The following is a 14,681-nucleotide window of genomic DNA, read 5'->3' as shown; positions in this document are numbered from 1 at the left end:
AACCTGAAGAGTCCAAGATGGAAAATACTAGAGGGAAAAAAATAAGGATAAACTTGTTGCTAGCTCAGAGGTACTTTAAACTCTGATATTGTTCCCCAAGTGTATCTGAAATGTTTTATTTTTAAGAGTTCCTTTAGCTACTGCATGCATTTTGTCCAGCTGCAATCCTTGGAGGAGAAGGCACAGCTTGCTTACTCCAATCCACCAGAGGCAGATTCTGGCCCCTTCGATTTTAAAAAGGACCTCTCACCAGGCATGGTGGTGCACACCTGTAATCCCAGTGATTCAGGAGGCTGAGGTAGAAGGATCCCAAGTTGGAGACCAAGCTGGACAACTTGACCTTTAGTGGTCAAAATAGTAACTTTTATATTATGTGTATTTTACCACAATAAAAAAGGGGAGGAGCTTCATATACAAAGCAAAAACAGCAACCAAAGAAAACAAGGTGTCACTTTTTCACTCCAGCAGGAGAAATGATGTGTCTGTGGTCTCCAAAGAGCCATGATGTTGACCCAGCTTCACTTCCCACTGGTTGCAAGGTTTGGGCAATGTACATTCTGGGCCAAGCTTTGGTATTATAGGTAAGTAGCAGGTGGGCCAGTCACCGCCAGCCTCTCAGCCCAGTACCGAGCCAAGAGCACCAAATCTGGGCCTTCTTCCCCTTATAACTGAAGTCAGCCTGTTATTAGTGCCATGGAGCATGCAAGACTCAATTTAGCATAAGAAACAATGAAACTATGAGCTTGGCATGGTGGTGCACACCTGTAATCTCAGAGATTTGGGAGGCTAAGGCAGAAGGATCCCAAGTTTGAGGCCAGTCTCAGCAACTTAGTGAGACCCTGGCTCAAAATAAAAAAGAAAAGGAGCTGAGGATGTGGCTTAGTGTTCAAGCACCGCCTCCCCCCTTCAACCCTGGCGCCAAAAAAAGAAAGAAAGAAAGAAAAGAAACAATGAGACTGTGCTTTGACGTTAAAAGAAGAAATCCAGTGCTTCTGAAAGCCCAGTGTGCATTCCGAAAGGGGCTCTGAGTCTAACGTTTTGGGGTCCAAGGCCCATTCCAAGGCAGAATTGCTGGAAATGCTGCAAATCCTGAGCTCTTCTTTCCCCCTTGACCTCCTGTAGCTCTCTTCTTTTTCTTCCTGGAGAACAACTTCTAGATTTTTCCAGGTATCAAACCTGTAAGTGACTGACAATATCTTCACTCTATAATTTAAAAATTTAGGCTAAAGGTTTGAAACTTTAGGCTAATGATGAAATTTCAGGCATTCACCAATGGATGGAGTGGATATATTTGAGCCTTCCTGCAGTCTCAGGGGCTTAGGGAATCTTAGAGACATCCCTTCCATCCTGCCCAAATGTTCCAATCTCCTCGCCAGATGCTTCCAGGAGGCTGCCCAGATTCTACTTGAACACCTCTATGGACAGAAAACCCACTACCTTCAGGAGTGGGAACTTTCAGCTTCAGAGTGTGTGGCATGGAAGGGCACTGGGGTGGGACAAAGCACTGGACTGGCTATCCTCTGCTTGTGGGGGAAGTGAGGGCAGTAGGCCAACTCTGAAGGTCCTAAACTTGATGGGATGTAGGACAGGGGTGGGGGTGAGGTGCGTTGCTGTGTCAGGGCATGACTGAGCCTGTGCTGAGTATGGCACCAAGTAGAAGATTTGGGGAAAAGGAAGTAGTAGAACTGAGATCCCTCGTTGAAAATCTTATACATTTCTATGGCGGATGTTTGTGGTGTTTGTCTTTCTTTTGAAAATAGTGCTTTGGTTTTCATTTGGGGGAAGCACTCCTCCACTCTTTGGCCTAAGGTTTAAGTAGAACTATTATCACTTGCAGTTCCAGAGAGGGCATTGACCCAAATCTGGCCACATGCTGTGTGTCTCCTTAGATACGAGGATTGATTTAGGGGTGGGTATATGTCTCATGCTGTTCAGGTTAGTATAAGAAAAAAATACCATAAACTGGGTGGCTTGTCAACAAGAGAAATTTATTTATCACAGTTCTGGAGACCGAGAAGTCGAAGGCTGAGGCAGATTCCAGGTCTGGTGAGGGTCTGCTTTCTAGCTCATAGCACCTTCTCACTGTGTGCTCACAGGGCGGAAGTGGTGAGGGGTCTCCAGTTTCTTTCATAAGGACACTAATCCTACCATGCCCTAATCACATCCTGAAAGCCCCACTGACTGATATCATCACCTCCGGGCTTAGGATTTCAAAATATGACTTTGGGAGGGGACACAGACATTCTGACTGTGATAGTATCAGACACACAGAGAATGCTTTAGCTTGCGCTGCCATAACAAAACACCATAAGCTGTTTGTTTTCTTTCCCCCTAGCAGGGCTGGGGATCCAGCCCAGTGTCTTGCACATGCAAGGAAAGCACCCTACTGCTGAGCTATGCCCCCAGCCCCAAGCTGGGTGACTTAAACAACAGAAGTTTATTTTCCCAAGGTCTGGAGGTTGGAATTCTGAGATCAAGTGCCAGCAGTTAGATTCGTGTGAGGACTTTCTTCCTTGGTAATAGATAGTTTCTTGTTTCCTTACCTAGGAGGGAAAAGCAGTGGAAGAGGGAGAGAAGGAGTCAGAGGGAGAGAAATGGAGAAAGGAAGACGGGAGGGAGAAGGAGAGAGAAGAGAGAATTCTCTGGTGTCTCTTCTCATAAAGATGCTAAGACATCGTGAGGGTCTCTGTCACCCTCATGACCTCATTTAACCCTAATTCCTGCCCAAAGTCCCTTCCTCAAATACCATCACATTGAGGGCTAGGACTTCAAGGTGAATTTGGCAGGGGCATTGTTCAGTCCACAGCACAGTTAAATAATCCTGAATATTTATGGGTGCAGTTTCTGATTAAAAGAGAATTCTGATGATAGTAGATCCAGCAGTGTCTGAATCTGGATGACCCTTAAGTTTTCCATTATGTGGGCCAATACATTCTTTGAATTGGACTTTCCATTGCTTGCAACAGAAAGATTTTTGGGTAATGCAATCCTCAAACTCATAGATTACTCAATATGCAAAGGCTGCACTTGCTGGTTAATCAGCTGCTTGTGTGTGTGTGTGTGTGTGTGTGTGCACGCGTGCGCACGTGTAATGACTACAGGGGTCTTCACATTTAAGTTACATTTAAGTGTGCAGGGGAATCACCTGGTAGAACTGATTGCTGGTCTTTACTGTCGAGTTTCTCATTTTGCAGACATGAGGTGTGACCAGAGAATCTGTATTTCTAACAAGTTCCCCAGGGATGCTGTTGGCCTGGGAACTACATTTGGAAAACCACTAGTGTCATGGAAGCCCCCGATTCCTGAAATCAGGACACCTGGAATCTTGGTGGTCCAAGCTTGAGATGAGGGAAAGAACCATGGCAGTATGTTCCAGTAGTTCATGGGAAGTTTATTCACCCAGCTTAACTCCCAGAGGAAAGGTTTCTCAGTTCTCACAGTCTTTAAAAATGTCCATCATGCCTCCCTCTGGAAAAGTTCAGGGGCTGTTATGGTTTGGATCTGGAATGAACCCAGAGGCTCCTGTGTTGGAAGCCTGGGCCCAGCGCAGCAATGGTCAGAGGTGGAAATGTGGGGAAGTGACTGGATTGTGAGGACCGTCATCTCATCAGTGGATTAATCCATTGATGGGTTCATAATTGAATGGACTGTTGAGAAATTATGGAAACTGGGAGGTGGGGCCTAGCCTAGTTAGGGGAAATAGCTAATAGGAGGGTACATCTTGTCCCTGGCCCTTCCTCGCATGTGTTTGTACACGCTGTCTGCCCTCTGGCCACCGTGAGATGAGCAGCTCGGCCCTGCCATGTGGTCCCTGCCATGACGCTCTGCCTTGCCAAAGACCCAAATGGGTGGGACCAAGTGACTGACACTGAAAGCTCTTAAACCATGAATCAAAATAAAAATTTCTTCCTTTAAATTGATTTTCTTGGGTATTTCATCACAGTGATGAAAAGCTAACACAGGAGACTTGAAGACCTTCCAGAGGGCTGGGGAAGTAGCTCAGTTGGTTGAGTGCTTGCCTCGCATGCACAAGGTCCTGAGTTCAATTCTCAGCAACACACACACACACACACACACACACACACACACACACACACACGAGCTGTCTGGCTCATCATTTTGTGGTTTCCTCTGTACCCTGGAGCCATAACAGGAGAAAACACAAGACCTTCCAGGGCCAAGTGGAAGGGAACAGAAACCCCTTTCCCTTGATTCCTTTCAAACACAACATTCACAGCCATGGGCCTCAGGCATACTAGAATTCTCTGAGCCACACCAGTAGCAAACTTTCTCTTCTGTTGCTCTCATCGTTTCTCTGAACATCAGGAAGTTTCTAGTCTGTTTGGATCTAAACTAAACTATATCTCTCAGATGGTTTGGGGCCCAAGAATGATCCTTAGACCTCCACAGGCTCAGATATTTGGGTTTGGAATTGCGATCATTAGATCATGGTGGCCAGAAACAGTGACCCCTGGTACTAGGGGGAGTCATAAAACAGTGTCAACCAATGGCCAGGATGGGATTGTACTGCCCCTGAGGGTCAGAGAAGGGGCTCTTCACCATCCCACAAGGTCACAGGTAGATGACTCAACTGCAGGAAATGCAGTGGTGGTGTTTTGCATACAGTGATTTATCAAATCGTGACACTACATTGTAATCTTAGCCCTCATTTACAGAAGGGAAAGCTGAGGCTTAGAGATGTTGGTAATTTCCCTATGGCTGCATGTGGTAACTTGAAAAATGGCCTCTCAGAGATTTCAGTTCCTAATCTCTGGGGCCTGTAAATGCTGCCTTACATGGAAACAGGTCTTTGCAAGTGGGATTAAGTTCAGGATCTTGACATGGGGGATTATCCTGGATTATCAGATCAGGCCCTAAATACTATTTCATATATCAAGGAGTACATGACTTCACCTCTACCTACTCACAGAAAAAAAAAAAAAGCAATGTAACCATGGAGCTGGGATATTTGAAGATGCTGGCCTTGAAAGTTGGAGTGATGAGACCACAAGCCAAGGAATGATGGCAGCCCCCAGATCTTGGCAGAGCCGAGGAGGGATTCTCTCCAGGAGTGTGTGAAGGCAGCACAGCCCTGCTGACGCCTTCGTTTTAGTTCAGACTTCCAGCTTCCAGAATTCTTGAGACAATTTATGTTGTTCTAAACCACCAGGTTTGCAGCAACTTTCTACAATAGCCTCAGGAAACCAATCCACAAACATCCAAAAATGTGCCCAGGGCTGTCTGGCTCATCATTTTGTGGTTTTCTCTGTACCCTGGAGCCATAACAGGAGAAAACAAATTCTGTTCCCCATGATCTGCACTTAGGAAGGACTTGGAGATATGTCTCAGCTACTCTGGACCACTGTCAACTAGGGAAGAGCCAAGTCTGTTCCAGGGGTTAAATTCTAAGCTCACTATGAAAAGGTACCAGTTAAAGAAAGGCAACATTACCCTTGTCCCCCCACCTGCCCCCAATACCAGTGACCAAACCCAGATCCTTGTATGCTCTGCAAGCACTCCACCACGGAGCTACATCCCCAGCCATTATTATTATTTTTATTTTGAGACAGTGTCTGGCTGAGTTACCCAGGCTAGCCTTGAATTTGCAATCCACCTGCCTCAGCCCCATGATTCACTGGGATTATAGGGTGCGCCACCATGCTGAGCCGTAGCATTATTCTTGACAGTGTCTCAGAAGACATCCTATTGGAGACCCTGTGCCTCCCAATGAGTCCAGCAGCAGCCATTTGTCCTAGGGCCATCTTCTCTTTGGGTAAGTAGCAGGGGTGTCTGTAGAGTGTGTGAGACCTAAATTGGAGTCTCCACCATGCTTAAAATACTCTTGCACAGGGGGCCCAGATCCAGAGCCCAGGGTAAGTGGAACATTGTCCATCACCTACTGCCTATTGTGGGAGATGACTACTCTCTTTATTAATTAACATAATAAAATGTACTGATCTTAAGTGTACAGATTAGTGAGTTGCAAAAATCATGTATGCTGTTTTAACCAACACCCAAGCAAGATGCAGAGTACTACAAATTAAGGTGGCAGAGTTTACCACCCTGAAATATGTCACTTGTTTGGAGCTGAAGGCATTTGAGAAACAGGAGATACAAGAAGAGCTTTCTGACCTCCCCCTTCCTTCCTGAAAGCTGGAGAGAAAACGCCCCGGTAAAAGCTGTCCTCCTTGTATCAGGAGGAAAGGAGCCTTCCTACTGCAGAGCCCGGGAGTAAAGGGTGGGAGAATTCTGGAGAATTCTGCCTTTAGTCTCCCCACACATTTTAGCTATTCTCCCATTAATTGCTTCTCTTGTACAACTTAATTTTTGCCACTTCTTTGGGTCTTCATTTCCTTCTGAGCACTTGTGTCATTTATTACATTTATATACTTTTCTTCTGTTAATCTGTGTCAATTTTATTCCCAGGTCTAGCCAAAGATCCTCAGAGGGCAGTGGGAAAGTTTTCTTCCTGCACACCTGTGTAGAAAGTCCCCTATTGTCCCTTCCAGTTAAACACCTTCCCAAGAGGTGATCATGGTCCAGATTTCTATCCCCATAGGTTAATCCTAGAAGAGTGCTGTCCCGTAGAAATTTCTGGCATGATGGAAATATTCCAAATCTAGACTGACTAGTATAGCACCTATGGGTCACATATTCAGCCCTTAAATGTGGTTAGTGTGGATGAAGATGTAACATTTTTTTTGGGGGGGGGGGTACCGGGGATTGAACTCAGGGACACTCAGCCGCTGAGCCACATCCCCAGCCCTATTTTGTATTTTATTTAGAGACAGGGTCTCACTGAGTTGCTTAGTGCCTCGATTTTGCTGAGGCTGGCTTTGAACTCATGATCCTCCTGCCTCAGCCTCCCAAGCTGGTTGGATTACAGGCGTGCACCACCTTGCCTGGCTAAGACATGACATTTCTATTCTGTATAATTTTACTTAAATTTGGACAGCCTCATGTGACTAGCAGCTACCATATTGTACAGTGCTATCTGTCTTCTTTGTCTCAACATGGTTTTAACATTACTTCAGTGTGCCTCAGCAGCTTCTCACTGCTGAGTAAGGATTTTACATTTTTTAAATTTTTATTTTTAGTTGTATGCCAATCATATTCTATGATATATGTATATATATCATAGAATGGACCATTGAACCTTCTTAAGTGTGCAATTCAGTAGCATTAAGTCCTTTCACATTGTTAATTGTGTGACTGTCACCTCCATCTACTCCAGAACTTTTTCACTTTCCCCAAGTGAAACTCTGTGCCCATCAAACTCTAACTCTGAAGTCCCCCACCCCCAGCTCCTGGCAACCATAACTACTCTCTGTTGTTAGATGAGTTTTCGTTGCCAAGTTAGATTTTTGCTGCTGGCCAGCATTCATCTTTCTCCATCTCACCCTGAGTTGCGTAGGAGCTGATCCTTGAAGGTTTGCTGTGTAAAGTGACAGTTCATCTATAAGCTTTGGCTTCTGCACATTCTCCGTGACTAGAGCAGGCTTTTTGCAGCAGAGCCTTCCCTTCTATTTCTTTGAATCACACTGGATGCCCCGCCATGTGGTTGATAGAGACATGTCTGCTCACGATGAGTTTTTGGCATCTGTTGGGGAACTTGGGTAGGACACCAGCATTTGCTGAATTCTCAGGAGTCCCAGGCATGTTCTCTCCAGTGTGTCAGCAGGCCCTCCACAGCCCAAGGTCATCTAAACCTGAGCTCCTCAGTAAGGCCTGAGCCAAAGCTCAGGAATCCACCCTCAGGGCTCCTTCTCTATTTGTCTCCAGGCCTGTTCTTTCCCAATAGCTGGGGACTAAAATGAACCGTGCCTCCCAAAATTTGACAGAGAGTTGGGAGAAGAGACACTGTTTGCATTTGAAGGCTCAACTAAATTGCTGGAGTCATGGTCAGGGTGGATTAATTAACTTTTATAAATAGGCCCATCACGCAAACACGTGAACACAACAGAGAGTGTGTTTATCCCATGGAACATTCCAGGGTGAACGCTCCAGAAGGGGTGGGTGGGTGCTCTGCTCCACATGCCCACTCAGGGACACAGTCTGCCTTCCAGTCTGCCAGTTTCGCACATGGATCCCAAGATGACTGTTGGGTCACTTCAGCTGAAGGGCAGGAAGACAGAGCATGAGGAATCGCATGGGAGGATTCTTGGCCAGGACCAGAGTGACACCAATCACTTCCAATTAAGAGAATTTAGTCACGGAGCCATACTTAACTACAAGGGAGGCTGGGAAGTGTGCCTGGTAAGGAGAGGGGACTGGATTTTGGTGATCACTAGGTGTGTTTGAGAGCTTCTGAGCAATAACACTTTTATAGGAATCTTCTGTGGGGACCTTCACTTTTGAACTTTGCTTCCTGAGTCTCTTTCTGTCTTTCTGACACACACACACACACACACACACACACACACACAGACACGAAGCACACAGTAATAATCAGCTGTCACTGTTCTTAGTTGATTCTTAGTTCTGACTCAGCATTTACTAAGCAATCCCAAGTTCCCCATCTAGATTCATCTAGTGGGAGAGAATTCCTCAGCTAGTGGATGGGAGTGTTAGGCTGTCTAGATAATTAGGTTTTGGGCTAGACATTGCCATCTGCCCCAATCCTTCCATCCTCTCCTTACTGCAGAACCAGATTTTGGACAAAGCAGCGAAGCACTTGTCTGACGCCCACCCACCACCCCTCCCCAGGCACTCACTCTTGCACAGGCTCCTGTGCTGCTAGAAGTTGTTGGGTAAAAGGTTAATAAGAGAAAAGCAGAGGTGCCCTGGCTGGGGCTTCTGGAATGCCATCGTATTCCTGCTAGAGGAGAAAAAAAAAAAGAGTAGACATGGCAGGTTGGCTGGTCTTCTGCTCAGTCTCCTCTCCATCTTCTGCCTTCTTTCTACCCAGGGTGCACTCATGGAGTAGAGCAGCCCCCTTGTATCCAGGAGGGGAACAGATGAAGGAAATATGAGTGAACTATGGACCTGGTTGATTTGGTGTTGGCTCATTAACTGTAACAAAAGCGTTACTGTGGTGTAAGATATTAATACTAGGGGAAATGGGGGTGAGGATGGGATGGGAAACTCTCGGGACTAGCCACTCAGTTTTTCTATAAACCTAAAACTGTCTTTAAAAATAAAGTATATTAATAAAAAGTATATTTTCAAATGGAAATTATAGAAATAAAAAATATGATATGTGTTGGGCAGAATAATGGTCCTCAAAGATGTCTACATCCCAATCCCTGGACTCTGTAAATATGTTGCTTTGCTGGAAAAAAAGGCCTTGAGATGAAGAGATTGGCCTAGAGTATCTTCACATCATCCATCTAATAATACAGGCCCTTAAAGGAAGAGACTCTTTCTCAACTTTCGTCAGAGAGAGAAGTGACTATGGAAGAATGCTCAGAGAGATACAGCATTGTTGACTTTGAAGATGGAGGAAGGGGGCCATGAGCCAAAGACTATGGGAAGCTTCTAGAAGCTTGAACAGTTAGGAAACTGATTCTCCCCCAGAGCTCTCAGGAGGGAATGTAGCATTACTGACAGTTTAATATTAGCCCTGTGAAGCCTGTGCTGGAATTCTTAACTATGGAAGAGTAACACAGTCTGTCTGTGTTGTTTTAAGATAACAAGTTCAGACTTGTTACGACAAGTCTATGGCAGCAATAGAAAAAATTAACAGAACTAAAAAATTCATTGAATGAGCTTTAATAACAGAGTGCAGATGACATAGGATAGAGTTAATGAACTCAAGGATGGAGTAACAGAATTCACCCAATTGGAACTAAAGGAAAAAGAAAAAGGGATAGAGCCTCAGGGAACTATGGGGGCAAAAACAAAATATCAGCATTTGTGTTATTGGAATTCTCAAAGGAAGAAGGGAAAGTGGTGCTGAAAGAGCACTCAAATACACATGCTCCTTGATTTATGGGATTACATCCTGACAAGCCCATCATGATTTGAAAATATTTTAAGTAAAAAATGTATCACACCTGATATACTGAACAGCATAGCGAAGCAACACAGACTACTCCTGCAGGATCGGCTCGTTACCTTCACAGCCCCGTGGCTGATGGGGAGCTGTGACTCACTGCTGCTGCCCACCATGGCTAGGGTCCCCTAGAGCACATTGCCAGCCTGGGAAAAGATCAAAATGCAAAATGGTTTCTACTGACTCTGCATTGCTTTCATGCTGTTGTAAAATGGAAATAGCACTAATTTTGAATGGTTGAGAGTCATCAAGGACTATATCTAATGGCTAAAAACATCCAAAAATTTGTTTAGTATATGAACCCATAGATTCAAGAAGGTGAGAGAACTCCAATCAAAATAAAATCGAAGAAACCCATTTAAAGATCCATCCAAGTTAAACTTCTAAAAAAGAGAAAATAATATTTAAGAGCAGCCAGGGAGTAATGGCCTACAGAGGGAAAAACAAACAAACAAACAAACAAACTTCTCATGTGGACTTTTCATCTGAAAGCATGGAAGTAGAAGGAAGTAATACCAAATTTTTATGTGCTGAGAGAAAACAACTATCAACTGTAACTTCCAAATCCAGCTAATCTATCATGCAGGAATGAGGAAGAAATGAAGATATTCTCAGATGAAGGAAAGCTGAAGGAATTTGTCACCAGCAGCTACCCTTAAAGACTGGGTAAAGGAAGTTCTACAGAGGATATAAGAGAAAAAATCTTGGAGGATCAGGAAGGAAGAAGAAAAAATAGAAATGGCAGAAATATATGGATACATGCAACAGACTATCTTTATGAGTTTTATAAATTATATTTCATGACTGAGATTTTGCCCTGATACTCAAGATATCAAAAGGGGGAGAGTAAATGTATCTATGGGAAAGTGATGTTGGAGTGGTAAGATGGTAAAATGGTGATACTAGTGATGGTGATTTATCACCTTTGTATATTGTAATATCCAGAGAAACTACTAATGAAGTATACAAAGAGATAAATAAATCAAAATGGAATCCTAAACAATGTGTAAGTAATCCAAGAGAAGACAAACAGGGATGAGAAACAGGGAAAAAGCAGAAAACAAATAATAGACTATAGACTTGCAGCTGTGCGCAGTGGTGCTCACCTGTAATCCCAGTAGCTTAGGAGGCTAAAGCAGGAGGATTGTGAGTTCAAAGCCAGCCTCAGCAATTTAGCGAGGCTCTAAGCAACTCAGCTAGACCCTGTGACTAAAAATATATAAAAATGGCTGGGGACGTGGCTCAGTGGTTAAGTGTCCCTGGGTTCAATCCCTGGTACCAGGAAAAAAATAAAAAAGGTATCCCTAGGCACTAACATGTTAATAGTTACCTTTGAGGGCTGGGGATGTGGCTCAAGCGGTAGCGCTCGCCTGGCATGCGTGCGGCCCGGGTTTGATCCTCAGCACCACATACAAACAAAGATGTTGTGTCCGCCAATAACTAAAAAAAAATAAATAAATATTAAAAAATTCTCTATCTCTCTCTCTCTCTCTTAAAAAAACAAAAAAACAAATAGTTACCTTTGAGAAGTCCAACTCCAAGCCAAAATTCTATGCAAGCCTTTCCTTGTCCCAAGGTCACTGTTGACACTGTTCTCTTTTCAGGACATGCACCTTCACTTCCACCTCCACCTGGGTAATTTCAGCTCATCTTTCCCACTTCAGTTAAAACATCACCTCCTCCAGGTCTTCCTGACTGCCCAGGCTAGAGGAGGGTGCATGATCTGCTGTGTTTCCCGTAGTTCTATGGGTTCCCTCCTTTCACGCCCAAGATGCATTGTCATTTCTTATTTTTGCCTATACTTGCACCAGAATGTGAACTCCATGTGAACAGAATGGTGTATGTTTTGTTTGCTGTTGAACAGTACCTGGCACCTAGTAGCAGCTCAGAAAATGTTGGATGAATGATTAATTTATCTGCTGAGAGACAAACACAGGCATGTGGCCCTCCCGGTCAACTGGGCAAATGTTAAGAGAAAATCAATTCTGAACCTTCTAACTGTGTGTCATGCACCTCCAAGTCCTTGTTTATCCCTCACCATTGCCCCCTTGAGATAGGCTTTGCCATACCATTCCACAGGGGAGCAAACTGAGGCTCCTGGAGGGGACATATTGCTCACAGGGTCACCTGGTAGGTAAAGCACAGTCAGAATCTGGCCTTGTAATTAACTCTGCACCACCAAAGGCACTGCCTCCCCTTTTACAGTTGCCCCTAGGAGTTGAGAGGAGCGACATTGGCTGTGCACCTGTTCTGTGCCAGATGCGGATCTTCCTCAGGCTCACCAGAGACTGCTGGCGTAGAAATCTGGGAGGAGAGGTCACCTGCTGAGGTCACTTAGCTGAGAAGGGATAAGCAGGTACCCTAGGGTGTTCTGACTCAAAGGCTGGTGGGCCCAAGCAGAGTGGTCGCACCTCAGAGTCACCTCCCAAGTTGACTACCAGGTGCTAGAAGCTTCCATTAAGACTTGTGGCATAAGAACAGAAAGAGACACAAATCCATGACTCATCTGGGTGAAAAAGGGCAGAGAATGGTAGGCCCATTGACTGCTGGTGGTGACTGGCCTGTCAGATGGAGATCAACCATGAACTTTGGGCCCTGAAGAGAATCGATTCTGGAGAGAGCGGGGGAGATGCAGGGAAGTTCCCCCAATACCCTCCCTGGCCCCTGCCTGCACAGGGCTCCAAATCACAGTGCTCCAGGTCAAGTGGCCAAAGAGAGCTGCCTCGGTTTCCGTCTCTAAAATGAACCTTCTCAAGACTGCAAGACTGATATGAAAGAAGTGTCATCAGGCCTTTGACAACTGGTCCCTGAGGCCCAGAGAGGCCCGAGAACTAACCCAGGTCACATGGCTAACTAGGGGTGGTGTCAGGGCTTTGGACTCCCAGCGCAGTGCTCTCCGTCCTGCCCCAGGATATGCTCATGCCTTCTTTCTCACCTGGACAGCCGAGGAGATGAAGAAGCAGCTGCTAAGCAGCAGGGTGTAGGGGTGATGGTGGAGGGTGTGACATAGAGTGAGCCAGAGAGAGAGCTGGGGTGCTTCTCGGGGGCTGAAGAACCCTGGGAGGGAAGACCTAGGTCAGATCCGGGTGTCCAGGCACCTATGGTCTCAATTGCATTCTCAAATTTTCTAAACCCAACAGTAAGTATGCAAAACAACATGACCTTTGGGGTGACCCCAGGGGCCTTGACTTTCTTCCCGTGACTGAATTGGTACCCACCCTGGGGGCAAGAAGAGCACTTGTTGCCTCTGGGTCTCTGGTCCCCAACTCTTTATTTTTTCCATGTCCAGGAGAAAGATCTGGAGAAGAAGATGATGGTGTTGTCTGTAAACTGCCACAGTAGCAGATTTTTCTGGGGACAATGATGCTGTCTCCTGGTACCAAGACACATCCCAAGGCTGGGTCACCGAAACTGCTGGCTACCCAACAGGAAACCCAGGCCCAGAGAGCAGGTGCCAATATCTATCCTCATTTTGGCCCTTGGGGAGGCAGCATGGCAGGACCCGCTGCCTGTCCCCGCTGGCTCTGCATACAGAAGTGGGAGGATGTGGAAGATCCACATGCATGGAGGGCCAAGCATGAGAGCAGCGTTTCCGGTCCCACCCCAGGCCTCCCAGGCTCCCCCATACCGTAAGCCTCCCCTCCCCTCTCTCCATCTGACAGGTTCCTGCCTTGAAAGCCCGACCAAGCCGTGTCTCCTTTGCAAGCCCTCCTGGATTCCCCAGCCGTGGAATCTCTACAGCCACCCCTGGGCTGGGAATGCTCATCTTTCCACAGAATAATGGGTTTTTCTAGGGAAACTATGGTCTCAGAAGGGGCAGGTCTTCCAGATGACCTCTGCCCCACCTCTACCCCCTGGTGTCCTAAGTTAGAGCAAGGCCAGGTTGACAGCACCTGTCCTTACCCCACCCCCTTGCTAGCTCAGCAAATTACTTTACCTCTCTGTGCCTCAGTTTCCTCCTCTGTGGAATAAGGATGGCAAAGACCCTACCTGATAAGGTGTGGCGAGAACATGGCATTGTCATTTCTTCTCTGAGCATTGCAAGCAAAATATTATCAGCTGTAAGACTGGAGAACGCCGCACCACACGACACAGATCACCAAAGAGGTTCCACTTTATTACCAAAGGCTGTGTGTTTATATAGGTCTAAGGAGAGGTAGCAGGGCTGAGGTAGATAACAGGTCGCCCGTTTATTGGAAAGCTCTTCCATATGTCAGTTCCGGAACCCAAGAAGTTAATTCTTATTGGGGCTAAGGCTTCCCACCAGCAGGATTTGAACATTGGCACCAGTAGGAACGTTTCATGCCAGTGAAAGAAACAAAGAGGAGAAAGAGGGTCGTTAGACGCCATGTTGGTGTTTTTCTCTGGGGTGCTGCTGCCATTATATGTTTTCCCAACATTCCTCCCTTTTTGTTTTCTTAGGAATTGGGGCGTCGCTGGTCAGATCTGGCTGCTTCTGGCTGTGCTGGGGCGGTGTAGGGCCTAGAAGGGAAAGTGGAGGAATGTTGGGGAAGGCAGGTCTGGGGATATCATGGCAACCAGAAATAAAACCCAGTGGCTATAGACAGCTACTTCTGTAGGGGTAAAGTCTATAAAAGTTCCCTGAAGCCACAAGTCGTTGATGGCATCGAACCAGTCCTGGATGGAGATTGTTGGTATCAGCCACTGGTCCTGTAACAGAGACTCT

At 45.9% G+C, this 14,681-nt stretch overlaps 1 long non-coding RNA gene across 2 annotated transcripts; it reads right to left on the bottom strand.

The window, feature by feature from the left end:
- Positions 1–3,053: 3,053 nt before the first annotated feature.
- LOC139704765 (uncharacterized) lies at positions 3,054–13,569 on the bottom strand. 2 transcript variants are annotated; one of them, XR_011706749.1, is made up of 5 exons: positions 13,213–13,569; positions 12,930–13,051; positions 11,515–11,698; positions 11,325–11,434; positions 3,054–5,273 (listed from the first exon to the last, which is right to left on the bottom strand). It is a non-coding gene; the product is annotated as an uncharacterized lncRNA (long non-coding RNA). The 2 variants fall into 2 exon arrangements; XR_011706748.1 differs by lacking the exon at positions 3,054–5,273 and adding an exon at positions 9,728–10,140.
- Positions 13,570–14,681: the final 1,112 nt, after the last annotated feature.

Source organism: Marmota flaviventris, chromosome 2, assembly GCF_047511675.1.
Source record: "Marmota flaviventris isolate mMarFla1 chromosome 2, mMarFla1.hap1, whole genome shotgun sequence".
Taxonomy (NCBI): Eukaryota; Metazoa; Chordata; class Mammalia; order Rodentia; family Sciuridae; genus Marmota; species Marmota flaviventris.
This window is presented reverse-complemented; position numbering and strand designations above follow the sequence as displayed.